This window comes from Pongo abelii, chromosome 13 (assembly GCF_028885655.2).
Source record: "Pongo abelii isolate AG06213 chromosome 13, NHGRI_mPonAbe1-v2.0_pri, whole genome shotgun sequence".
In the NCBI taxonomy this organism is placed as follows: domain Eukaryota; kingdom Metazoa; phylum Chordata; class Mammalia; order Primates; family Hominidae; genus Pongo; species Pongo abelii.
Window position 1 is genome coordinate 3,402,046 of NC_071998.2, and position 27,751 is coordinate 3,429,796.

The 27,751-nt window shown below is 39.7% G+C and overlaps 1 long non-coding RNA gene across 1 annotated transcript; it reads right to left on the bottom strand.

Annotated features, from left to right (window-relative positions):
* Window positions 1-2,581: 2,581 nt before the first annotated feature.
* On the bottom strand, window positions 2,582-8,335 carry LOC129055015 (uncharacterized). Its single transcript, XR_008519701.2, has 2 exons — window positions 7,833-8,335; window positions 2,582-6,187 (listed from the first exon to the last, which is right to left on the bottom strand). It is a non-coding gene; the product is annotated as an uncharacterized LOC129055015 (long non-coding RNA).
* Between the last annotated feature and the right edge of the window lie 19,416 nt (window positions 8,336-27,751).

Below are 27,751 nucleotides of genomic sequence, written 5' to 3' on the forward strand. Positions count from 1 at the left end.
GCCTGGCTTCTGTACCCTCTGAGTTGCACCCCAGCCTAGTAGCAGTTATGGGACTCCAACTTAGTTCTAGTTAAGTTTTATGTAAATATTCTTGTCTCTATTTTACCTGGCTCTACTAGATAAAATGTCTAGAAAAAAGTAGAGGGCGACTAGAATAAAGGTGAGATTATAGGTACCGGAATGAGACAAACTGATTCTGTGGAGGTAGAGGGAGAACAACAACCTGTAACCTGGGGAATGAACAACTTAGACCTCGGAAGCTACGGGGAATGGTGGGACATCAACAACTTTTTTTTCTTTCTGAATAACCCCTGGTGAAGCCCACCAAAGAGTCTGAAATACTATTAGACCAGACGGTAAGGCAGAGGCTGTGGATTCAGCTCCTTTTTGTCCCCCACATTACTCTTAAGAATCCTTTGAGACTACTCTATCTCTCTGTGATGTAGGCATGAAACTGTAGTAGGCAGTGTGCAATCTCAGTGCCCATGGTTCAAGGCCATACTTTTTCAGATGATGGACAACCATTGCTTTTTCCTGAAGAGACTTAGTACCCTGTGGCTGAGCTTAAGCGGGACTCTAGACAGCATTGATTGCATTTTCTTCTTCCTCTATGAACTGGGATTTCTCCTTCTGTTTTTCTACTACCTAGAGATGAATCTGTATTTGTCAATATTTAGGTAAATTAGAGACATAAATCAGGTAAGGAACCCTAGACACAGCTTCTAGCATAGCTGGACTCACCTATTTCTCTTCTCACTTTATGATATCAATTATATTGGCACAGGGAGATTTACCCTTCGATGGGGTCTCTCAGGAGCAATTAGAGAAGCATACTTCTAGAGAAGCTGGTAGGACAGGGCAGGAGGACCAGTGAGGATAAAAGCTTCTGTCCAAATTTTTGAGCCTAGATGTGTGTGGCAGATGAATCCAGGAAAGATCCCAGATCCCTGGAAGGGATTATTAGGAGAGGATCCATTAGATTAGAAAGCGAGAGTGGGTGTTCATCCGTCACCTTCTGAGTCAGATTTTCAGGGTTAAGTCTGTGGTAGGGCTGCAGAGAAATGCTTGCTTGGGAAAGCCATTGATCATGTGCAACATAGGTGGCTCCAGCACAGGGAGAAGCCCTCTATTTGAGAAACATCATACGTGTGTGGACGTATCTCTGCTCTTCCTCAGCAAAGCACCTTTGACTGAATGATTGTTTGAGAATTATGCGTAAAGAGCCCTATATTATTTTGAATTTAGTAAACATTGGAACAGAAACAAACAATATTATCTACTTTCAAATTGAATAACAGCATGAGCAACTTCCATGAAAATGTCACATGAGGAAATTCCGGAGCCTTGCTCATCCCCGGAAACCTTGAATATCGTGATGCAACCTGTAGGGTTAAACTTATGAACACTTAGTTTTTTAGCATATAGATTTTCTTTATAAAAAAATTTTCTTTGGACCTTTATTTTGTTATATGTCATGAAGAATAAATCATTTATTTCCTTTGTGATAAGAACATCACATTTTTACACCTCAAGTATTAATGATGCCATCCTCCACGTAGTTTTGTTGCTATGGCCTGAATGTCTATGTTGCCATTCAAATTCATATGTGGATAATTTTAGGCATGTGGCCTTGGGGAAGTGGTGAAGCGAAGAGTTCTTCGTCTTCATGAATGGAATCACTGCTCTTTCAAAGGAAGTTGAAGGGAATGCCCTTGTTCCGTTTGCAAGATGGTACCATCTATGGGGAACAGGGCTCTCACCATATACTAAATTTGCTGCTGCCTTGATCTTGCATTTCCAGCCTCTATAACTGTGAAAAATACATTTCTGTTGTTTGTCCTGTACCCAGTCTAAGGCATTTTGTTATAGCAGCCCGGATGCCCTATGACACTTTCTTAGGCACTTTGGTCTATTTCTGAATTTTTAGTTTCAGTGACCTATGAGTTTTTTAATCAATCAAGATTTTTCACAGGACTTGCCAGTCTTGTTTTAATTTTTTTTCAGAGTTTTCTTGTCTATTCTTATTTGTGTTTTCATCTACATAATATTTTATAGTAACGTGTACTTCCAATATTTAATGGTATCTGTATAGGAACAAAATTGAATTTATAAATAACCTTAAGGACAATTGATGTTGACAATATTGAGTTTTTCTGCCTAAGAATATGATACAAACTGTCTCTTTGCTTACGTCTACTTTCATATATTTCATAAGCTTTCTATGTTTTTTCTCATATTCTGTACATATTTTAGTAATATTTATTCCAGTTTATTTTATTCTGCTAAAAAGTAATTTGAGACACAATGAAATTGTAAAATGTTTATTTGAGAAAGACCAATTGATAAATTATACAATATCAGACCAAAAGATATTTAGTGCTTCACTGACTGTGTAAGAAGCAAGTATTTATTGGAAAAATGTAGAAACAAATAAATCATTTAATTGGTGGTAGCACAACTTTTTTATTGTTTTCTGTTTGTCTGTTTACCTTGTTGGACAGTTTCTATTTATATAAGGTTGTTGGCTATTCCTGATTGGTTGAGCTTCATTTCTCTTTTTTAAATATGCAGCTACAAGAAATAATTTGTTTTGCTTTTATTTGCAAATCAAGCAAGATCGAGATCACTTATGAGACCTAACTAACTTTGTCTGCTCAGAGATTATTGAGACATGATCTCCGTTTTAATTTACTTTAACAAATTTTCTGTACTTTTACTTTCCATCCAAACTGTAACTTATAAATTATTATTGGTATACATATGTAGGCCCATGTTGTGTATGCTTTGAAGACATGTCCTCCTTTCAAACTCATTTGTATTATGTTATTGTTGAATTTGCCCCATTTATTGGAATTCTAAACTGCAATCTTCCAACTACAAGAGGTATGAGTTCTGAGGAGGTCACAGTAAAGACAAATCAGAAGAGAAAACAGTTCTGCAACCCACACACGCAGTAAAAACAAATTTCACATGGATACAATGAGTAATTATCTAAAATTTAAATACCCGGGAAACATTAATGTTTATCTCATTACTATGTAATATGGAAATTACAAGACCAAAAAAACCCAAAGAATTATTTTTAAAATAGAAATGAAGCTTTTTATATGATGAAATAATCCATAATTTAAATGTAGAAAGCGAATAGGAAATATATGAAATAAAATAAAATTACATGTAAAGGTGACAATTCCTGTATTAGATTTAACAATATCTTACAATAAAATAAGTTGAAACCTACATAATAGAAGAAAGTTTAAAATTAGGCAAATGTTATAGCCAGGTGAAGAATAAATACATATGTCAATAAGCGTTTAATGTATTTTGTCTTAGATTTTATATGAAATAATAAAAAGTAAACAAACCAATAGCATGGTAATTTCACCCTGATTGATTCAAACTGAAAAAATATTAACATTTCTCCATTAGAAGTTGGATTTATGGATTGGCTTCATGCTGCATTCAAGGCACTTTGGCCAGGACCCAACACTCATTGCCAAGAGTCAGCAGGCTAGAAGTTTGCTTTTAAGATGTTCTCTGGCCTGCGACCAAGACACTTTGTCCTGATTACTTCTTCAGCTCTGCCATAGGTTTTGCTGATATAAATGCAAACCCAGCTCTGTACCTCCCAAATATCTACATGGCTAGAGCTGCACATTGAGAATTTAGGCACTAGGCAAGAGGTCTTGACAGGTTTCCAAACAGACTTTCCAGAATTTCCCAAAAATACTGACATTGTCTTTTTCAGACCCCATCTCCAAAAGAGAATCAGAGAGGCGGTCTGGAAGCCATTTAGAATCTCCAGCCTCCAACCTAGTAACAATGGACTTGGATACAAAAAGGCAACCCACTGACCTCAAAGACACCAACCCAGATTCTGGGCATTAAATTCCTGCCTCCCCATGAAAGATCTTGTCTGAGTCACATCAAAGCCCACTCTTCTTCAATGTTCACCTTCCAGACACGTTCCAAAACAGCCCCTCAGAATTGTCTTCAGATGAAACAAAAGGTGATGAAGCTCCAGGTTTGGAATGCCTGCCTCATTCCTCACTCCTGAAAAGTCTACACCTGCTGGTTAGAACCCTCACACCTTAGGGAGCCCGGCCTCTCAGAGTGCATCCTCTAACAGGACCTCCTGGCCTCTTCCTCCTTGGAGGACAGTGCCCAAGAATAAGGAATACATGGCCTCCACTCTCACCTGACTTGATTGACTGATGAACTGATGTCTGAGGAGTAAAAATATGTAGGGAACAGCCTGGATCTTTTGAATCCCTGTTTCCCCAGCTATGATGTCTGTGCAAATGGGAGAATCCCCAAGTATTACTGGGAGGTAGACAGACACTGCCTAATAAAATTAAATAAATGTAAGGTGACTTGAAGTGGAATTTATCATATGTCATATACAAAATATTAGTTAGTGAATTTTATGTGAACACAGTCACAATTTGTAAGAGCATTGAAATATAATTTTAATAGGAAGCTATGAAAATTGTCTGAACTTGCTATGTAAATGATTGAGTTTGGGGTAACTATCTGAAGGTCATGAGGTTGGTATCTGCTACTTAATTTCCTAAGACATTTACTTGCAAATGGTTGCCATTTTTGCTCTCAATATATGAAATCTTTTTCTTGCAGAGAGCATTTCTATGAAAGAAAAACTAGAAATTTTGACAATTTCGGTTATTAAAACGATAAAATTGGTTTGTTTGTTATTCTTAACCAAATGCTCCTACAGATAGCACGTAATACCCATGCTTTGATTGTTTTTTGTTTTGTTTTTTTTTCACCTTAGGTCAATTGCCTTTCATTTTATTCATCAAACTGTATCTACTGTAGATAGATATTGCAGTTGTCATGTGACCTATGGATTTGTACTTCGTTAGAAATATGAATTCTCAGGCCGAGTATATTGGCTCATGCCTGTAATCTCAGCACTTTGGGAAGCTGAAGCGGTTGGATCACCTGAGGTTGGATCACCTGAGGTGAGGAGTTCAAGGTCAGCCTGGCCAACATGGTGAAACCCCACCTCTCTATTATTTACAGTTCACATTGTACCTTGCAATGAATATACATTTTATCCAAAAAGCCTAAAAAAAATGAAATTGTTGGGGGAATGGCTGGAAGTATAAGTGACACAAAAATGACACATGACTAGTAGCTGTTAAAGCTGGGTGACTGGTCTGTTATACTTTTTTTGTCTCGTGTATACGTTTTTAATGTTCTGTAATAAAACACTTGTACAAAATGACAAAGTTTATCTGCACTTATCTCTTAAGGTATTGGTTACCTTTTGGAAGGAGAAAGTGTCAAGGGCATGAACAAATCTGATTCTTAGATACACAAGTGTATATATTTTGTAATAACTCCTCAAGCATTCCATAAACGTTTTGTGCCTATATTGCGGTACGCATGTTATATATCAATAAAAATTTAAATTGTACATATTTGCATAACAACCCTAAATTAATATCTTAGAATAATAGTAATGTTTTGTTTTGTTTTAAAGTGGGGCATGTTCACTCAGGACATCATCAGGTGTATATTAATGTTCCAAGTTATTTATTTATGTTTTAACTTTTGGAAGAGTCCCCGAGGTCTTTTAATTTTAACCTCAACACGGTAAGTAGCATGGTTGTAACTTTTTGGAATGCAGCTTTGTTTTCAGCAAGGTTCTCCCCGAAGAATGATGCTCACCCAGGCCAGGGCACACAGCACAGTGACCAGTGCACAGGATGCACTGAGCACACACGGCACTCGGTGAATCAAGAACAGAGCAAGCAGCACTGCCTGGGTCTGCAAAATCTACTTCGCAGGAAAAGCAAGTAAAATGGAAAGGTCATAATTCAGCAGCAAACGTTTTTACATTCATTTGAGAAATCATTTCTAACAAAGGTTGCTGGTTAAACCCATGGTTTTGTGGGTTGCCTACACATTGTAATCACCTGCACAACTTTAAACCGTATTTTTTTCAGATCCAACTGCAAGGATTCTGATTTAATTGATCGGTTACAACTTGGGTTTAAGGGATTTTGAAAGTTTTCCTCCCCGCAGGTGATTCTCTAGCGCCAGGGGTAAGAAGCACTGGGTAGGGGTGAGGGATACTTTAGCTGTGAGAGATATCCATGTACGCTTCAGGATTTGCCACATCGAAAATCTGGAGTTCACCGTCTTAGAAAACATTCTTGCCCTGTTAAAAATTAAAGGATGGCTTCAACACATACTTAGATGTTTGGCTACATTGAAGAAAATGAAAATGCCTTTCCAGAGATCAGTTTCTTGAGACAGGGTTTTGCTCTGTCAATAAGGCTGAAGTGCAGTGGTGATCACGGCTCATTGCAGCCTTGACCTCCCAGGCTCAAGCGATCTTCCAGCTCCAGCCTTCTCAGTAGCTGGGACCGAAGGCATGCACCACCATGACTGGCTAATTTTTCAATTTTTTTTCTTTTTTTTTTGTAGAGATGGCTTTCTCTATGTTGCCTGGGCTGGTCTCAAACTCCTGGCCTCAAGTGATCCTCCTACAACAGTCTCCCTAACAGTTCGACCTACAGGCACAGGCAAGCATGCCTGGTGTATTTACTAAAATGTAGCTACTAGAATATTTAAAATACACATGTGCCTCACTTATTATTTCCTAGAGAATTGCCTCATTTTTGAAATCTCAGGCTGCCTGCTCTAAAGCCTGGATGTGCCAGGAAAGTAAAAAATCTGAAATTTTAAAATAATTGTCATTATATTGTTTCCATGTATGAATAACACATATATATTATTCATAAATAAAAATAATCTTACACACAAATGTAAATGCAAGTATTTTACAGGCAGGGCCAGGGTCCAGTGCATGGAAGAAGTCCTGCCGGAAAAGGATCCAGGAAAAACCTATAATTCTTGCTTTATTCAATCCAGTGTCAAATCATATATGTCACTCATGGCCTGAGGGGGCGGGATGGGGAATTGAACTCTATCCAATCATGGGTACTGGAGTGGAAAGTATCTAATCAGGTGCACAGCAGGAGAAGAATGGGCAGCTTTTTGGATCTAGGGAGGTCTTTGCCTGTCTCTCCAGTAAGAACTTCAGGACACTAGAGCCACCTCAATGCAATGGCCTGTTTTTTTAGTTGTTTTAATACTCCAAAAGAGAATTAGTTTTCTCATGCATTTTCCAAATGTGTGGCAAACAGGGCCTCAAATCTACCACCCTGTTACCCTAGCCTAACTCTGGCTTGCAGTCATATTTTAAATTTCCAGTTCTTTCCTGACACTCACCAACATTAACTAAATTGTGTAACTCACAACATTATCAACTCTTCTTAATTGTACATTTTAGACACACTAGTTTAATTCTTCATTTTTTCAAAAAGCAGTCGATGACACTTAAAAAAAATTTTTCATTTGTAGACATTTTACAGGAGATGAAAGCAGATAATAATCCCCTGATGCTCCACAGTAAAAGAAAAAAAAAAGAAAAAGAAACAAAAAGAAAACCTTGTGCCCCTTTCTTTAATATTCCCTTGGCACAGACACCCCATCAGAATGTCTTTGGGTTCAGGTTTCATTTCGGAAACTTCACAGTGCAATACATCCTCAGCCATCCTGTTATTTTTTGGTTTTGAGTTTCAAAACTGTTTGAGGATTCCCCAAGATGCCAACGGTGGCCATGACTCTTAAAGTGTCTAGTAAATAGCATCCCTTGTGTCATCTCCTCTCAGGGAACAGCCCAAGGTATGGGAATGCAGTCTCTCTGTGGAGTGGTTGGATGCACTGTACCTGGAAGGAATCTCCAGGTATACCCTTGCGCTAAAAGCAAACCCCTTAGGACATTAAGATTTTCTTACCCCAACGGTTAGTTTCCATTCCTTAGAGACACATTGCAGTCCAGGCAACTGCATGCTGATACTGAGGAAAAAATGTTCTCAGATTGGTGAAGGGAGAGAAAATATTTCAAAAGACAAAGAAACCCAACCCAGTGAGGCAGTGCAAAAACCCGCAAAGTAAAATGCCCCTCACAGACACAGTGGAGCACAGCGTAGCGGCTCCTGGTGGGACGCTCATGACCCACTTCACTGAACAAGATAGGAGCAGGGAAAATATCCCAAGTCATAGAATGGCTTGACTTGACCCTTGGGTCAGATATGTCTGTGTTTCAATTGGCATTGTCACCTTCTAATTTTGTCACTTTGAAAATATTATCGTATTTATTTTAACTTCACTTTTTCATTAACTGTAAATTATGTTTTGTCAGTGGAGCTTCAAAGGTATGAAAATATTTATAAAAACATTAAGTTGGTGGATTTTGAATACAATTAAGTAGTAATATATTTCATTTGCTAAAAATTATTACTTACCAATTTCTTCAGCAGAATGAGTGTAGCACATTTTCCAGGTCAGTTTTTTATTTGTTTGAGAGGTGATTTGAAGCAGAATCTCACAGCTTTCTCTTGGAAATACTACCAGGTGTAAAGACAGGGATAGTCTCTCTTCCACTACAGTGGTAGGAAATGAATACATATCCACAAGCAAGTGAGGTAGATTAATTGTCAAATTACATAAATTTATCCCATCAGTTATTCTTTTTTTCAAAACAGAGAACTTGTGCAAGTGAATATCTCTGTTCCATATGCTGCCATCTGGGTGTCTGAAGGTAATGCTAAGTTTTAGGAGCTGAGACTTCGCACCCCGTGGAAGTGTTCACATATGATTAATTGTTTACCCAAATGATTTGTCATGAACATAATTAAATTACATGTTTATTTTCTGAAAGGGATAGACACTTTGGCTTTTCTTGATGAGTTATAAGATGTAAGCCCCTTATAATGTTCTTTTTTATTTTATTTTATTTTTTACATGTAGTTTCACTCTTGTTGCCCAGGCTGGAGTGCAATGGCACGACCTCGGCTCACTGCGAACTCCACTTCCCGGTGAAGCGATTCTCCTGCCTCGGCCTCCCGAGTAGCTGGGATTACAGGCATACACCACCACACCCGGCTAATTTTGTATTTTTAGTAGAGACGGGGTTTCTTCATGTTGGTCAGGCTGGTCTCAAACTCCTGACCTCATGTCATCTGCCCGCCTCGGCCACCCAAAATGCAGGGATTACAGGCATGAGTCACCATGCTCGGCCGTAATTTCCTCTCTTTTATACCTTAGATTTGAATAATTTTTGCTGGATTCTTCAAACATGAAGTATTTTTTAAATTGAAAACTAACTGAATGACTCTAACTGGTAAGTAGAGGTCTTAGACCATTGACTAAAAGCTAAGGCCCACCTTGATCCGGCAAAAGGGGACCACTGAAGGCCCAGTTGATTGTCCCTGGGTGTCTGCCCTGCAGGTGTCCAAGCCTGCTCACACCAACCATGGAAGGAGCCTTTGTCACTGCCAGAAGATATAGAGCCTTGGTAAGCTGGAAGTTCACAGGCAGATGCAGTTGAGGTTGAGATAGAAGAAATATTGGGAGATTCTTTCTAGAATGGAATTGTTATTGTCCTGAGACTGTTTCTAGATTTGGTCTAAGAAGTTACCTAAGAAGTATTGCAAGAAAGATTCTTCTAAATTTTTTTCAAAGTTTTCAACTTCTTTGCCTTTGGTTTGAATATCCTCCCGTAGCTCGGAGTAATTTGATCGTCTGAAGCCTTCTTCTCTCAGCTCGTCAAAGTCATTCTCTGTCCAGCTTTGTTCCGTTGCTGGTGAGGAACTGCGTTCCTTTGGAGGAGGAGAGGTACTCTGGTTTTTAGAGTTTCCAGTTTTTCTGCTCTGTTTTTTCCCCATCTTTGTGGTTTTATCTACTTTTGGTCTTTGATGACGGTGATGTACAGATGGGTTTTTGGTGTGGATGTCCTTTCTGTTAGTTTTCCTTCTAACAGACAGAACCCTCAGCTGCAGGTCTGTTGGAGTACCTGGCCGGCCGTGTGAGGTGTCAGTCTGCCCCTGCTGGGGGGTGCCTCCCAGTTAGGCTGCTCGGGGGTCAGGGGTCAGGGACCCACTTGAGGAGGCAGTCAGCCCGTTCTCAGATCTCCAGCTGCGTGCTGGGAGAACCACTGCTCTCCTCACAGCTGTCAGACAGGGACATTTAAGTCTGCAGAGGTTACTGCTGTCTTTTTGTTTGTCTGTGTCCTCTCAATAGATGCAGAAAAGGCCTTTGACAAAATTCAACAACCCTTCATGCTAAAAACTCTCAATAAATTAGGAATTGATGGGACGTATCTCAAAATAATAAGAGCTATTTATGACAAACCCACAGCCAATATCATACTGAATGGGCAAAAACTGGAAGCATTCCCTTTGAAAACTGGCACAAGACAGGGATGCCCTCTCTCACCACTTCTATTCAACATAGTGTTGGAAGTTCTGGCCAGGGCAATTAGGCAGGAGAAGGAAATCAAGGGTATTCAATTAGGAAAAGAGGAAATCAAATTGTCCCTGTTTGCAGATGACATGATAGTATATCTAGAAAACCCCATTGTCTCAGCCCAAAATCTCCTTAAGCTGATAAGCAATTTCAGCAAAGTCTCAGGATACAAAATCAACGTGCAAAAATCACAAGCATTCTTATACATCAATAACAGACAAACAGAGAGCCAAATCATGAGTGAACTCCCATTCACAATTGCTTCAAAGAGAATAAAATACCGAGGAATCCAACTTACAAGGGATGTGAAAGACCTCTTCAGGGAGAACTACAAACCACTGCTCAAGGAAATAAAAGAGGATACAAACAAATGGAAGAACATTCCATGCTCATGGGTAGGAAGAATCAATATCATGAAAATGGCCATCCTTCCCAAGGTAATTTACAGATTCAATGCCATCCCCATCAAGCTACCAATGACTTTCTTCTCAGAATTGGAAAAAACTACTTTAAAGTTCATATGGAAAAAAAAAAGAGCCCGCATCTCCAAGTCAATCCTAAGCCAAAAGAACAAAGCTGGAGGCATCACACTACCTGACTTCAAACTATACTACAAGGCTACAGTAACCAAAACAGCATGGTACTGGTACCAAAACAGAGATATAGATCAATGGAACAGAACAGAGCCCTCAGAAATAATGCCACATATCTACAAGTATCTGATCTTTGACAAACCTGACAAAAACAAGAAATGGGGAAAGGATTCCCTATTTAATAAATGGTGCTGGGAAAACTGGCTAGCCATATGTAGAAAGCTGAAACTGGATCCCTTCCTTACACCTTATACAAAAATCAATTCAAGATGGATTAAAGACTTAAATGTTAGACCTAAAACCATAAAACCCCTAGAAGAAAACCTAGGCATTACCATTCAGGACATAGGCATGGGCAAGGACTTCATGTCTAAAACACCAAAAGCAATGGCAACAGAAGCCAAAATTGACAAATGGGATCTAATTAAACTAAAGAGCTTCTGCACAGCAAAGGAAACTACCATCAGAGTGAACAGGCAACCTACAAAATGGGAGAACATTTTCGCAACCTACTCATCTGACAAAGGGCTAATATCCAGAATCTACAATGAACTCCAACAAATTTACAAGAAAAAAACAAACAACCCCATCAAAAAGTGGGCGAAGGACATGAACAGACACTTCTCAAAAGAAGACATTTATGCAGCCAAAAAACACATGAAAAAATGCTCACCATCACTGGCCATCAGAGAAATGCAAATCAAAACCACAATGAGATACCATCTCACACCAGTTAGAATGGCAATCATTAAAAAGTCAGGAAACAACAGGTGCTGGAGAGGATGTGGAGAAATAGGAACACTTTTACACTGTTGGTGGGACTGTAAACTAGTTCAACCATTGTGGAAGTCAGTGTGGCAATTCCTCAGGGATCTAGAACTAGAAATTCCATTCGACCCAGCCATCCCATTACTGGGTATATACCCAAAGGACTATAAATCATGCTGCTATAAAGACACATGCACACGTATGTTTATTGCCGCATTATTCACAATAGCAAAGACTTGGAACCAACCCAAATGTCCAACAATGATAGACTGGATTAAGAAAATGTGGCACATATACACCATGGAATACTATGCAGCCATAAAAAATGATGAGTTCACGTCCTTTGTAGGGACATGGATGAAATTGGAAATCATCATTCTCAGTAAACTATCGCAAGAACAAAAAACCAAACACCGCATATTCTCACTCATAGGTGGGAATTGAACAATGAGAACACATGGACACAGGAAGGGGAACATCACACTCTGGGGACTGTTGTGGGGTGGGGGGAGGGGGGAGGGATAGCATTGGGAGATATACCTAATGCTAGATGACGAGTTGGTGGGTGCAGTGCACCAGCATGGCACATGTATACATATGTAACTTACCTGCACATTGCGCACATGTACCATAAAACCTAAAGTATAATAATAATAATAATAATAATAAAAGAAAAAAAAACAAAAAAAAAAATAAAAATATGGATATAGAAAAAAAAAAAAGAAGTATTGCAAGAAAGAAAAAGTACAAATGATTAGATCTTTGAGGATCTCAAAGATTAGGTGGAAAAGGGCTTTATTTCATAGGGAGGAGAAAACAAGTTAACAAAGAAGATAGGAAGGGAAGCACAGGATGGAGGGTAGCAAAATCTGATCCCAGATAAGGTAACGTTTCACCTTGAAGTCAGCCTGTTCTTAGGAAGAGTATGTATAAATAAGGGTTGTAGGTTTGCTGAGGCTGTGGGTGAGTCAAAGTTCACGGGCTGGTTGGAAGAAGAGAAACAAGCAAAATTTTTGTAACGAGTACTTTGTTTTGACCACTGAAGACTAAATTACTGAATGATTGTTCATTTTTAAAAATAGGAATTTGCAATCTGTGTCCATCTTTGTGATAGGTTAAAAAAACAGCGGGGAGCATCCTCAAAGTCATAATGGGAAGCACGTTTCTCTTCACTCAGCTGTTCTTTGAGAATACAAAGAATGGGGGAATTTCTTTGAATATAGCTATTTCCAGGATTACCTTCACCCACAACTGTTCCTTGCCCTAGACTTCTCTTCCATTTGGCTCTTCGTGAGTTATATTTTTATAATAAAGTGGTAAATATAATTAGAGTTATTTGTTTTTTTTTAAAGTAATTCTGTCAAATTATTAACTTGAAAAGGGGTTTATGGGAGTCTCAGATTTATACGAGGTAGCTCAGAAGTATAGATGGGCTTCCAGGACATGTGACTGTCCTCTGCAGTGAGAGCGGTGATGTGAGACTGAACCCTGAATTTGTGGGGTCTGTGCGAACTCTAAGTTGTGTCAGAATTAAATTTTGGGGCAACAAATGGGTGTTGGAGAATCAGTGGGTTTTCAGGGAACTTTACACATTTAGGATCAAAAGTGATGTAAGAAGAAAGACAATGTGGGGGCCTCTGCTGGAGAGAGACTCCAGGTGTCTCAGGGAAGGTAGGCTCTGCTCCGCACACAGCCTGCTACACCATGCACTGCCCTGTGGTTCCAGGCATCCTCCCAGGGTGAGAAGGACCAAGGACTCTGAAGGAAGAATTTCTGAGAACAGATGCCCTCTGCCCTCCTGCCAACCTGAGGCCACCACATGTTTTTCACCCACCGAACATACGCACTCCGTGTTGATGTGGTCAAGCCCCTCCCAGGACAGGGCTTCGGCATCAAGATTGTTGCCATGCTACCTTTCCTCATAGACTTTCCCATCAAAAACCCACACACGTGCCTACAAGACCCCTGGCATATGCTCTACCTCAGACACCGAATCTGCAGTGGCAACCTGGTTTTTTCACCATCCCAGGTTTCTGTGCCACCTGATCATAATCTCACCTTCCTGCATGGACATAGAAATAAGTCAGAACAAAGTTTCACCTGGGTCAGTATCTGTACCATGAATCAGTCCTTCCACCAACCCTGTACTGTCTCCCAATTGTGGGTTCTTAATAGCACTTTCCCCTCTTTTACCTTCTAGTTCACCTCAAACCCTTTTTTTTTATGTGCACACAGTGTGCCCAAGGCCACCCTTCAGTTGCCTGAATCCAGCACCTACTAAAATTCAGATGTCCAGTAGTTCAAGACCATGGACCTAGACCAAATTTTTGCAGGAGGAAATACAAGTTAGAAATGAGAGGTTCTATTCTCCCATTTGAAAATAAAAACAATATATTTTTTCCTTTTCCCTTTTCTTAAACAATGTAATTTAGAAAACTTTCATTATTAATTTTTTGAGACAGAATGTTACTCTTTTACTGAGTCTGAAGTTCAATGGCATAATCATAGCTCACTGTAACCTTAACATTTTGGGTTTTAGCAGTCCTCCTGCGTCAACCTCTTAATTACCTAGGACTATAGGCATGCACCACCATGCCTGGCTAACTTTATTTATTTATTTATTTATTTTTTTCAAGACAGTGTCTTGCTCTGTGGGCCAGGCTAGAGTGTAGTGGCATGATCTTAGCTCAATGCAACTTCCGCCTCCCGGTTTCAAGCAATTCTCCTGCCTCAACCTTTTGAGTAGCTGGTATTACAGGTGCAAACCACCATGCATGGTTTATTTTTTATTGTTATTATTTTTAGGAGAGAAAGAGTTTCACCATTTTGGCCAGGCTGGTCTCTAACCCCTGAACTCATTATCCACCTGCTTCTGACTCCCAAAGTGCCGGGATTACAGAAGTGAGTCAACATGCCCAGCCATATTTATTTTAGTTTATTTTTTTATGGTGACAGAATTTCACCATGTTGCCTGTACTGGACTCAAACATTTGGCTTCAAGAGATCCTCCTGCCTTGGCCTCGCCAAATGTTGGGATTACAGGCTGAACCACCTTGTCTAGCCTGGTAAACTTTTATATGTACCTTTTTTTCTCTGCTTTTTGAAATATAAGCAAATCATTTTAACAGCTAAATAAGCCTTTTGCCATTCTTCGTGATACAGAATTGTCTTTATCTAAGACCTGGAAACTATTGCTTTGTTTTTTAATTTGGCAAAGATTTATCTATTTTTATTTTCAGTCTTTTGAAGTAGGCACAGCTCCGTACAGTGGCTCATGTTTTTAATCCCAGTGCTTTGGGAGGCTGAGATGAGGGAATTGCTTGGGCCCAGGAGTTTGAGACCAGCGTGGGCAGCATAATGAGATTCCTTCTTTATAAATAATTAAAATAAACTAGCAGGCCATGGTGGCACAGGAGGCTGAGGTGAGAGAATCATTCGAGCCTAGGAGTTTGAGGCTTCAATGAGCCATGATCACACCACTCTATCACTATACTCCAGCTTGGGTGACAGAGGGAGACCCTGTCTCTAAATAAATAAGTAAATTAAAAAATGTGTTTTTCCATACATAAAAATAAGTAAATAAACAGATAAATAAAATAGACATGGATTTGCTTAGAATAAAGCTAATTAGAAGATAACAGAAAAGTGAGCACCAAAGATGGGCTTCACCCTAGCAAATGATTCCAGCCTATTAGGACACTCACAGAATATTCCCTGCAGCATGACCGACATGAAAGTAGAATGTCATCATGTCAGGCTGCACCAGCGTCGGAAGACTAAACTCTGTGGGGAAGAACCTCCCTTATGGAATATTACCAAAAAGTGAGAGCCCAGCTCCTGCCCTGATGGGCTACAGAGATGAGTTCTTGAGATAACACATTTCATAGAGTAGTTTAACCTTTATTGTGTGTAACACTTTCTCCATTTTCCTGCGAAATCCTCCCTAGTAATAGTGTTAGCTTTTAAGTTTTGAGGGTCTGGAAGGACTGAAGCTGCATTCTGCAGGAGATACCTGGGGCAGAAAACTAATACAAACTGCAGCCACAGGCATAAATACTCATGAGCTATTGTAAAATGAAAACAATACAAAAGTCTTTACTGTTATTCACACAAGTGTGTGAACAGAGACTTTCCACATAACCAATTGCCACTGAGACTGATGAAGGTCAGATTCCACTGAAACAAGACTATGAGTTACTCATGGGAAGGCCGTAGGACAAAGCCCAGAAATTTTTCATATTTGAGTCTGGGTCCTGGGTCTGTCCCGGTCTTCTCGGGTTTCTGTCTGTAGAGACCCCTATGTGGCTTCTCTCAGCACAGCCCGGTGCTGGCTGTGGTTGCTGGTTTAGTGCAACTGCCCTTTTTCCAAAAAGAGGAAGGAGTTGGCCACGTCAAACAGCTCCTCATCAATCTGAATGCAGCTTTGTAAAAAGTGCCTAGAAACCACGAAAAGAAAAGTCAGTGGTCTGCCTTGTTTTCACCGTATGTGACACCTCCATTAGAAATTCTGCTTTTCTCTGCACTCCAGCCTGGGTGACAGAGCGAGACTTCATCAAAAGAAAGAAAGAGTGAGAGAGAGAAGGAAAGAAAGGAAGAGAAAGAAAGAAAGAAAGGAAAAGATAAGAGAAGGAGAAAAGAAAAGAAAAGAAAAGAAAAGAAAAGGAAAGAAAAGAAAAGAAAAGAAAAGAAAAGAAAAGAAAAGAAATTCTGCTCTTCAGATTAGGCACATAAAGAGAATCTGTATAAATCTCCATCAAGGAAGGAAACCAGAGGACAAGTTAAAGTCTTGGAATTCACATCTGAGTGCACAGACTCGTTCTCCAACGCTCTTCTTTTTATTCTGCCATCTATGGCCTGGGTATGAACAAGACAGATACACAAGGCTTCCAACACCTGACAGTCTGCTTCAGTCCAAGAAGAGTGCACTCCCTCTTGTTCCCCCTACAACTCATGGTACCAAGAAGTGGTGTGGGACTGCCCAGATGAGTTGACAAGAGAGGCCTGGGGTGGAGGGGCCTGTCTTGGGCTGCCCTATGTTATTTGCAGGTGCACCCGGCCAATAGCCAGGGGCATCAGCGATGAAGGCTGAGTTGACATCCGTGCTATCAGATAAGACTTTTACATTGAGTCTTTGTAAGGCCAAAACTCAGAAATTTCAGGGCACAGTGAAAGAACATCTCACTCTCTTGGGCATCTCTCACCAACAGAGGTGGATACAGAGCTGTCTCAAGAATGTGGGTTCCTGGTTTCTTAACTGCTGTTGAGTTCTGTCACCAAGAAAGTGTGTTAAACTCTTCAAGATTCCATCTACTGGGCCCCTTGTTTCTGTAAGACCTACCTAAAGGCCCCACTGTGCTACTGATGGCTCAGTCTCCTCTTCCATGTCCACTCTTTATTTGTACACAATTAGGCAAACACAACTTCCCCTTAATTCCCTGGAAAGAACTAAATGCAGCCTGGGTTCCAGGATAGAAGAGACAGCTGGAACATAACCTTGTTTTTCTTACCATCTCTGGGACCCAACAAAAGTCACTGTGTATTCGAGGCTTCCCCAGCCTCCTAGCATGCACAGTGGGGATGATGCTAACATCTACTTCCTAGGGGATGGATTAGGTGTATATAAGATAAGACATAAAAATAATGAGGTGATGTCACCTGTAGATGATGCACACACTTAGAGATGGAAGCATTAGGAGAATAGGTGGGAGGTAGCATGGGCCACAACTCAAACAGGCTTTTGGTCTGGCAGGGTGATCTTGGGAATGTCACTTCTCCACTGGGCCTCATTTTCATTCTGCTCCAGTACGAAGTTGAAATTAAATGTAGATATTGTCCTCTGGCATTCATATAGTTTAGCTGCTTGTCCCCAACCAAACCTCATTGTGTATTATAACCCCCAGGTGTTAAGGGAAAAACTTGAGGGGAGTTGATTGGATTATGGGGACGGGTTTTCCTCGTGCTGTTCTTGTGATAGTGAGTTCTTATGAGATCTGATAGTTTCATAAGCATCTGGTATATCCCCTGCTCTCACTAACTTCACTTGTCAGCCACTGTAATTGGAAGGTTTCTGAGGTGCCCCCACAATTATGTGGAACTGTGAGTCAATTAAACTTTTTTATGTTACCCAGTCTCAGGTACTTCATCATTGCAGTATGAGAATGCACTAATACAGGAATTCAACTTTCTAGTGCTTTCTCTTTATATTTAGAATCATATCTATGTGCCTTATCATGCCTATGACAGGGGAAGTCTTCACAAAGTCTCCCAGAACTAGGTGGTTAGTGACTCAGTTTTTATTGAATAAAATGGCCTACTGCCTGACGCCAGTAGTATGGCCCTTCGGTTTTGAGGAAAATATCATCTTGTAGGTTGGCCAACAAGGAGATAGGAGTCCAGATCAAATTTGTTTTGTGATACTGGCTTTAAGGCAGTGATTAGAAAAGGCCTAAGAAGTGAGTTCTGTAGGGGATTGCTGGAAGGGAAGCAGGAATATGCAAAGTCATGAGACATACACAGTCATCTCTTCTTGCTTCCTCACAGGTCACATGCAAATTCAGGGAGAGATAGTATGAAACACACAAAGGAAATTTGGGCTCTAACATCTGCAAACTGATTCTTCATGGACTTCAGTTGGCCATATTGGTTCCAACAATTTCAGCCAATGTTTAAAAATCTCATAAGCGGATAAAATTTTAGTGTTTCAACAAGCCGTTTCTTATCTTTCATTCTGAAGATCCGTTTTTTAAGCCATTTTTCTTAACAGTGTAGAGAGTACAAACTCAGCTTCTGTCCAATGAAATACAGAAAAGGATTTCAATTTTGTATTAGTTCAGGCTGCTATGCCAAAGAACCATAGATAGGCAGCTTATAGACAACAGGACTTAATTTCTCATACTTCCAGAGGTTCAAATTTGAGATCAGGGTGTCAGCATTGTTGAGCTCTGGTGATGACTCGCTTCTGAATTTCAGACTGCGCACTTCAGGTTTTATCCTCATTTTGTAGGAGTATGAGAGCCCTCTGCAGTTTCTTGTATAAAGCCAGTAATCTCTATATGAGGGTCCCACCCTCAGGGGTTAATTACATCCTACCTCCTTATAGCATTACACCGGGGGTTACAATTTTAACACAAATATAGAAGAAAAATTATTGTAACTCTCAAGTCTTTTTTTCTCTCTTTGTTTTTTTTTTGTTTGTTTTTGTTTTTGAGACGCAGTTTCACTCTTGTATCCCAGGCTGGAGTGCAGTGGTGTGATCTCGGCTTATTGGAACCTTCGCCTCCCAGGTTCAGGTGATTCTCCTGCCTCAGTCTCCCAAGTAGCTGGGATTACAGGCATGTGCCTCCACACCTGGCTCATTTTGTAATTTTAGAAGAGACAGTGGTTTCACCATGTTGTCCAGGCTGGTTTCAAACCGCTGACCTCAGGCGATCCACCCGTCTCAGCATCCTAAAGTGCTGGGATTACAGGTGTGAGCCACCGCACCCTGTCAAGATTTTTTTAAATCTCTCATTTTTCTCCTACTGGGTTTTTCCTGTTTGCGCCCTGATCTTTCTCTCTGTCTCTTTTTGTGTAAACCTTTTTGTCTAATTCTCTCTCTCTATTGTATTCTTCAAACACAGAAAGCAAGCTCCAATGCTATCAGATGCTCCATGTAGAGACTCACATAACAAAGACCTTAGGGGGTGCTCAGACCAGTAGAGAGAAGGAAAGTCAGGCTGTCTGTCCACACTAAACCCTGCAAATTTTCACACGAGTCAGCTTAAAGGCTCATACTTTGCCAGTCCAGCTTCTGTTCAGACCACAGCCCCAGTCTCATAAAAGACCTGAAGGCAGAGGTAGCCAGCTGAACTGTGTCCAGATTCTGGCCCACACAAATTATGAGATATTATATGTCATTGAAAAGTCCTGAGTTTTAGGGCAATGTTGTCAGAAAGGAGCAGATATCTAACCTCATCTCCCAGGTCCTAGGATTCTCCATCCCTCTGCTTATATCTTCCTCAGGCTGTCTGCAGCCAAATTAGTTCCTTTGTAACCTCTGTCAAACTCACACCTATGAGTCTCTTCACTAAAGGTGGCTTCTCCCTGACACATTCTTGTGCAGATGCCTTCCTGTTGTCATCCTCATCATGGATTAAAAGTCACCTCAGTGAGGCCTGAGGTCCTCCCATGCAATAATTTTCCAGCTTTTCTTCTCAACAATCTACTTTATATTATAGTTCTTGCTCTTTCCTTTCACATATACTTGCTTTAGTACTTTTGTCCAGCTGTCCTCAGACTGTTTGGTCCTGAGTTGGGGGGTGCAGGCATGATGTAATAATTTTCTGTACCACATGTTTGACCCACCAGGTTAGCTGGCAAGGGGTGAGTTTAAGGGAAAACAGACTGGCTGTGGTTATATGGGGGATCTCTAATATCCCTTCCTCTTTTCACCACATGATAATGTGGAGGTCACTCATAACAACATGAGATGTGTGACTCTTACTTGTTCCAGCTGCTCCAGCAAAGCTCAGTGGACACCAGAAACAGCAGGCTGTAACCACCTCCAGGTCATCACTAATACCACAGCCCCATGCATGAGTACTACGAAACAAATCACGTACCTTGATTTTTGTGTCTTCAAGACACCGGTTCTTCAAGGTCCTAGGGGATAAAGTAGCAGGATCTGAAGGTCCCAAGTATAATGAATGACCTAGGAATCCCCTTTTGCCCTCTCTTTGCCTCCACCATTTCGGTTGTGCTATTTACTCATGAGGTATCCTCCCCTTATCCAGTGAAATCATTTTCTACCACTTTCAAATGAGGACCTTAAGAACCCAAAAGTAGTTGGGATTTTCGTGGACTTCAGCCTCGGAGTCCAATGCTCTGGCACATTTAACTGTCTCATCTAAATCTACCCAAGAAGCCTCTCAAGTGGCCATGCTTCCCTCTGATTTGAAGGACCTGCAGAGAGTGGATGCATTTTTGCAGTCTCAGAGCAAGAATGCAAGCTGGCAGACACTTATGAGTATGTGAAATCATCGAGGTCACCCACTTCAGGCACTCCTTTTTATGAGGAATAAAACAGGCTTTCCTGTAGGCATTGTCTACATTAGGCTGAAGTGGAGCATAGCTCATTTTACTTCCAGGTGCCCTCAGAGCTGGATGCAGAACCCCAGTCCTGTCATCTTGAAACTGATATGGAGAGGTCCCCATGTGAAAAGAACCCTAGATCTGCTCATTTTCTGTGCCCTTGAATGTGTAGCTACAGACTATAATTTCCAAAACAAACCTGATAGGTGGGATGGAGCCAAGGCCAAGGAAGGTGGAGCCCTCCCTAATGCTCTGGAGCCTGCCTACCTCCTGAGATCTGGACTAGTCCCTGCCTCTTTTGGGACCTCAATTACCCAATTGTAATGAGAAATTAAATGTAAGACTTCATAAGCATATGCTCTGTGAGAATTTGGTGTCAGAGTCCTCAATACTGGATGGTTTTTGGGATGGGGAGGGTTTGGGCCCCATGGGTTCTCAGGCCCCCTGTCATACCCAGTGCAGTAGGTGTAGAGATCTGGACAGCCAGGTCTTCTTTCCTGAGCCAGCTGATTACAATACAATTGACCAAGGGCTCTCATCTTAAATATGGTTTCACAGGATAACCCACCTTCAGCCACCACCTGCTCTGTGCTTCCTATATTTTGGGTAGCTGATGAAAACCCCCAGAATACTGAGGGAGCCCAAGAAACTAGACTTGTGGGCCTGGAGAAAAGAAAAAAACACTTTTCTATTTCTCCCAAACTGTAGAATCTCTTGTGAAATATTTAATTTTGATTATATCTGAGCTTGATAGTACGTTCGTGTGTTAACAGCTGCATAAATTTATTTTTTGTGTGTGAAGTGTGGGATAATGTCTTTGCCATGTTTTAAATGAAATTCTAAAAGCTCTCTTCAGAGTGGAGATGTGAGCATCTTTGTGATATAAACTGCACAAATTTGTTGCCAGTTTGTTCTTTTTGTTTTTGTTAAAATGTTTTGTTTTATTCTGGTTTGGATGTCTTTTGGGGTTTTGTTTTGTGGCTACTTATTACTATAATGTAACTTCTCCTCTAATTGACTGACAGGTTTGTACATTCTCAATAAAATATTTTGGTAAAATCTTTGTAAATACTGTGTAGTCAATTTTACATTACAGAAACATAAAACAGTCAAGACTATCATGATGAAAAAGAAAGACTCAGGGCTTAAAAAGTAAAATATGAACCAGCTAAAGTAGTGTGTAAAGAGAAACTTATAGCACTAAATGCCCACAAGAGAAAGCAGAAAAGGTCTAAAATAGACACCATAACACCACAATTAAAAATACTAGGGAAACAAGAGCAAACAAATTCAAAAGATAGCAGAAGACAAGATTTAAGATCAGAGTAGAACTGAAGGAGATAGAGACACAAAAATCCCGTCAAAAAAATCAATGAATCCAGGAGCTGTTTTTTGAAAAGATCAAGAAAATAATTAAACTACTAGCCAGACAAATAAGGAAGAAGAGAAGAATGAAATACATGCAAAAGGAAATGATAAAGGCGATATAACCATTGATCCCACAAAATAAAAAGGATCATTAAAGAATATAGTAAATACCTCTTTGCAAATTAACTAGAAAATCTAGACGAAATGGATATATTCCTGGACACATATACCCTCTCAAGTCCAAACCAGTAAGAAGTCAAATCACTGAATAGGCCAATAACAAGTTCTAAATTTGAGACACTAATTACTAGCCTACCAACGAAAAGAAGTCCAGGACCAGACGGATTCACAGCCGAATTCCACCAAAGGTACAAGGAGGAGCTGGTACCATTACTTCTGAAACTACTTAAAACAATAGAAAAAGGGGTACTCCTCCCTAACTCATTCTATGCGGCCAGCATCATCCTGAAACCAAAACCTGGCAAAGGCACAACAAAAAAAGAAAATTTCAGGCCCGTATCCCTGAAGAACATCGACGCGAAAATCCTCAATAAAATACTGGCAAACCGAATCCAGCAGCACATCAAAAACTTATCCACCATGATCTAGTCAGCTTAATCCCTGGGATGCAAAGCTGATTCAACATATGCAAATCAATAAATGTAATCCATTACATAAACAGAACAAATGACAAAAACCACATGATTATTGCAATAGATGCAAAAAAGACCTTCAAATAAAATTCCACACCTCTTCATGGGAAAAACTCTCAATGAATTATGTATTGATGGAACCTATCTCAACATCATAAGAGTTATTCATGACAAATGCAGAGCCAATATCATACTGAATGGGCAAAAACTGGAAGCATTCCCTTTGAAAACCTGCACAAGTCAAGAACACCATCTCTCCCCACTCCTATTCAATATAGTATTGAAAGTTCTGGCAATCAGCCAAAGAAAGAAAGAAAGAAAGCGTATTCAAATAGGAAGTCAAATTGTCTCTGTTTGCAGATGACATGATTGTATATCTAGAAAACCCCATCATCTCAGCCCAAAATCTCCTTAAACTCATAAGCAACTTCAGCAAAGTCTCAGGATACAAAATCAATGTTCAAAAATCACAAGCATTCCTATACGCAATAATAGGCAAACAGAGAGCCAAATCATGTGTGAACTCTCATTCACAATTGCTACAAAGGGAATAAAATACCTAGGAATCCAACTTAAAATGGATGTAACGGACCTCTTCAAGGAGAACTACCAACGGCTGTTCAAGGAAATGAAAGAGGACACAAACAAACAGAAAACAATCCGTGCTCATGGATAGGAAGAATCAATATTGTGAAAATGGCCATATTGCTCAAAGAAATTTATAAATTCAGTGCTATCCCCATCAAGCTCCCATTGACTTTCTTTACAGAATTAGAAAAAAAAAAACTACTTTAAATTTCATATGGAATCAAAAAAGATCCTGCATAGACAAGACAATACTAAGCAAAAAGAACAAAGGTGGAGGCATCACGCTAGCTGTCTTCAAACTATGCTAAAAGGCCACAGTAACCAAGACAGGATGGTACTAGTACCAAAACACAGGATCTTACTCTATCTCCTGGGACAGAGTGCAGTGGTGCAATCACAGCTCACTGTAACCTCAAATTTCTGAAGACAAGCAGTCATGCCACCTATGTATCCTGAGTAAATATGACCACAGTTGTGCACACGACCACTCCTGTATAGTTTCTTTAAAAAAAAAGTGTACAAACAGAATGTTGCTATATTGCCTCGGCTGGTCTCAAACTCGTGGTCTCAGGCAATCCTACTGCCTCAGTCTGAAAGTGCTGGCATGAGCCACCATACCTGGAATTTTTTCTCTTTTAAGAAAAAAGGACTTTAAATAATTAATAGTAAAATAAAATAAGAAAAAGTATTGCATAACGATAAAGGGTTCAATTCAACAAGAAGTCTTAACTATCCTAAATGTAGATGGACCGAACTTTGGGGAACATAGAGTTATACAACAAGTACTGCTAGACCTACAATAATACTCAAGTAGACACACAATAATAGTAGGGGAATGCAACTCCCCACTAAGTGTTTGACAGATTATGTAGGCAGAAACTTAACGAAGAAATTCTGGAGTTTGATTTGACATTTGATCAACTGAAACTAATAGACATTTATAGTATACGCCACACATCATCTATGGAAAGTAAATTCTTCTCATCTGCACACAGAATATACACTAGGATTGACCACTTCCTAGCCATAAAGCAATTATCCATACATTATTTAAAAATTAAAATTATGTCAAACATACTGTCAGGCCACAATGGAACAAAGCTAAAAATCAATACCAAGAAAATCTCACAAAATCACAGAATGATATTGAAATTAAACAACTTGCTCCTGAATGAATTTTGGGTCAACAACAAAATTAAGGCAGAAAATTAAAAAATTTTTGAAATAGATGAAGAGGCACAATATAACAAAATGTCTGGGATGTAGGAAAAGCACTGTTAAGAGGAAAGTTGAGAGTGCTAAATACCTGCATGAAGAAGTTACAAAGATCTCAAACTAACAATTTAAAATCACACTTAGAGAAACTAGAAAAATAAAAACAAACTAACCCCAAAGCTAGCAGAATGGGAAAAATATTCACAACCTATGAACCTGAAAAAATCTAATACTCACAACATGTAAGAAACTTAAAGAATTCACAAGCAAAAATTACCCCATGAAAAAGAGGGCAATAACCGACACTGTTCTAAAGAATACATACAAGTGGGCAAATAACATGAAAAATGCTCATCGTCACTAACCATCAAGGAAATGTAAATAAAAACCACAATAAGACACCATCGTACACCAGTTAGAATGGCTTTTGTTAAAACGTAAGATGATAATAGATGTTGAAGAGGTTTTAGCGGGAAAAAAATCACTTATACACTGTTCATACGAATACAAATTAGTTCAGCCACTGTGGAGAGCAGCTTGGAGCCTTTCCAAATAACTGAGAGTTAAACTATGATTCAACCCAGCAATTTCACCGCTGGGTATATTCCCAGAAGAGAATAAATTCTTCTACCAAAATAGCACATGCACTTGTTGGTTCATCACTACACTATTTATAAGAGGAAAGACATGAATCAACCTAAGTGCCTATTAATGGTAATTTTGTTTTTTTCTGAGATGAAATCTCACTGTGTTGCCCAGGCTGGAGTGCAGTGGCTCCATCACAGCTCACTACAACCTCCGCCTCCCAGGTTCAAGCAATTCTCCTGCCTCAGCCACCCGAGTAGCTGGGACTATAGGCCCCTGCCACCACGCCCGGCTAACTTTTATATTTTCAGTAGAGACGGGGTTTCATTATGTTGTCCAGGATGGCCTCGATCTCCTGACCTCATGATCCACCCACATCAGCCTCCCAAAGTGCTGGGATTACAGGCGTCAGCCACCGTGTCCAGCCTATTAATGGTAAATTGAATATAAAAAGTGTCACATGTACACCAATACTTCTTAGCAAAAAAAAAAGACACACAAAAAAACAAAACAAAACTTGTTCTTTGCAGCAACGTCAATAGAACTAAAGGCCATTATACAGAGCAATTTAATGCAGAAATGGAAAACGAAAATACTGCATGTTCTCACTTATAAATGGAAATTAACGCCGGGTACAAATGGACATAAAAACAAAAATAATAAACAACTCTTAGAGGGTGGAGAGAGGGAGGGACCAAGAACTGAAAAACTGTCTACTTAGTACTATGCTCACTGCCTGGGTGATGGAATTCCTCACATTTCAAGCCTCAGCATTATAAAAAATACCCATGTAAAAAACCTGTGTAGGTACTTCCTAAATCTAAAATAAATTTGAAATTCTAAAAAGAGGTCTTACTCTCTCACCCAGACAGGAATACAATACCATGATTATAGCTCAATGCAGTCTCATATTCCTGGGGAACACAAGCAATAGTCTTACATCAGCCTCCAACTTCCTGAGACTACAGGAACATTCCGCCATGCATGGCTAATCTGTAGAAATATTTTTTACATACACAATATTGCCCAAGGTGGTCTCAAATTCCTGGCCTTAAGTAATTGATATTGTTTGGCTCTGTGTTCCCGACCGAATCTCACCTTGAGTTGGAATAATCCCCACATGTCCTGGGAGGGACCCAGTAGGAGGTAATTGAATCATGGGGGTGGGAATTTCCCGTGTTGTTCTCACGATAGCAAATAAGTCTCATGTGATTTGATGGTTTTATAAGTGGAGGTTCCCCTTAACAAAGTCTCTTGCTTGCTTCAATAATGGTGAGACCTCCCTAACCATGTGAAACTGGAGACCATTAAACCTTTTTTCATGATAAATTACCTAGTCTTGTTTTTGTCCTTATTAGCAGCATGAGAATGGTTTAATACAGTAGTCCTCTTGCCTTAGCTTTCAAAGTAGCTGGAATTACATGCACATGTCACTGTGCCTGGCTAAAACACCTAGCTTAAAGATGCTCAGTCAGCTAAAGAAGGACATAGAAAACTAAACAGAAAAATAAAACAATGCATGAAGATAATGAGATTATCAGCGAAGTGATTAAAAGTACAAAATAGAAACATAAAGTGTAGAGCTGAAAAGTAAAATACCTGAATTTAGAGATTCATTAGAAGGTCCAGCAACAGGTTTGATCTAGCAGGAAAAAATCCATCATGCTTGATAAGAAGTCATTTGAAATTATAGGCTGTGGAGGCTAAAAATAATTTTAAAAATTAAGAGAGCCTAAGGGACTTATGGGATACCATTAAAATGGCCAATATACTTATAATGGGAATTCTAAAATAAAAAGAGAGAAAAGAGAGCAGCAAAGTTATTTCAAGAAACAAACAGTGGCCGAGAACTCTCAAAATTTGAGGGAGAAAATGACCTAAAATTTAATGAAACTTTACCAACTCTAACTATATTCTTTGTTATTATAATGAAGCTGCACAGAATACTTTAATTCTGCTATATATTTGAGATAACAAAGACTTAAAAATGACTGTAAATCTTTGCCAGTAGATTTACAATACAAAATGATATAACTTGTGACACCAAGAAAACACATAGGGAGCCATAAAGAGGCAGGGTTTTGTATGAAATAGTAGTTATTCTTGGTAATAGCTATAGTAACAACAAAGAAAATACCTATAGTACTTAGGGTTTTGAGACTACTCTGGGCAACATGGCAAAACCCTGTCTCTATGAAAAATAACAAAAATTATCAGGAATAGTGGTGCGCCTCTGTGATCCCAGATACTCAGAAGGCTTTGGTGGGAGGATTGTTTGAGTTGAGCCTGAGAGGCAGAGCTTGCAGTAAGCAGAGATTGTGCCACTGCACTCCAGCCTGGGTGACAGAGCAAGACCATGTCAAAAAAAAAAAAAAAAGGAAATATCTATAGTATACACGCACGAAGACACACACACACAGAGAGTAATGAGAAAAGAATTAAAACATGTCACTACAAAAATCAATAATATACTTAGAAAGAGAACAAGAGAGAAAAACAGGAACAAAATAGCTACAGAACCGGCCAGGGGCGGTGGCTCACGCCTGTAATCCTAACAATTTGCGAGGC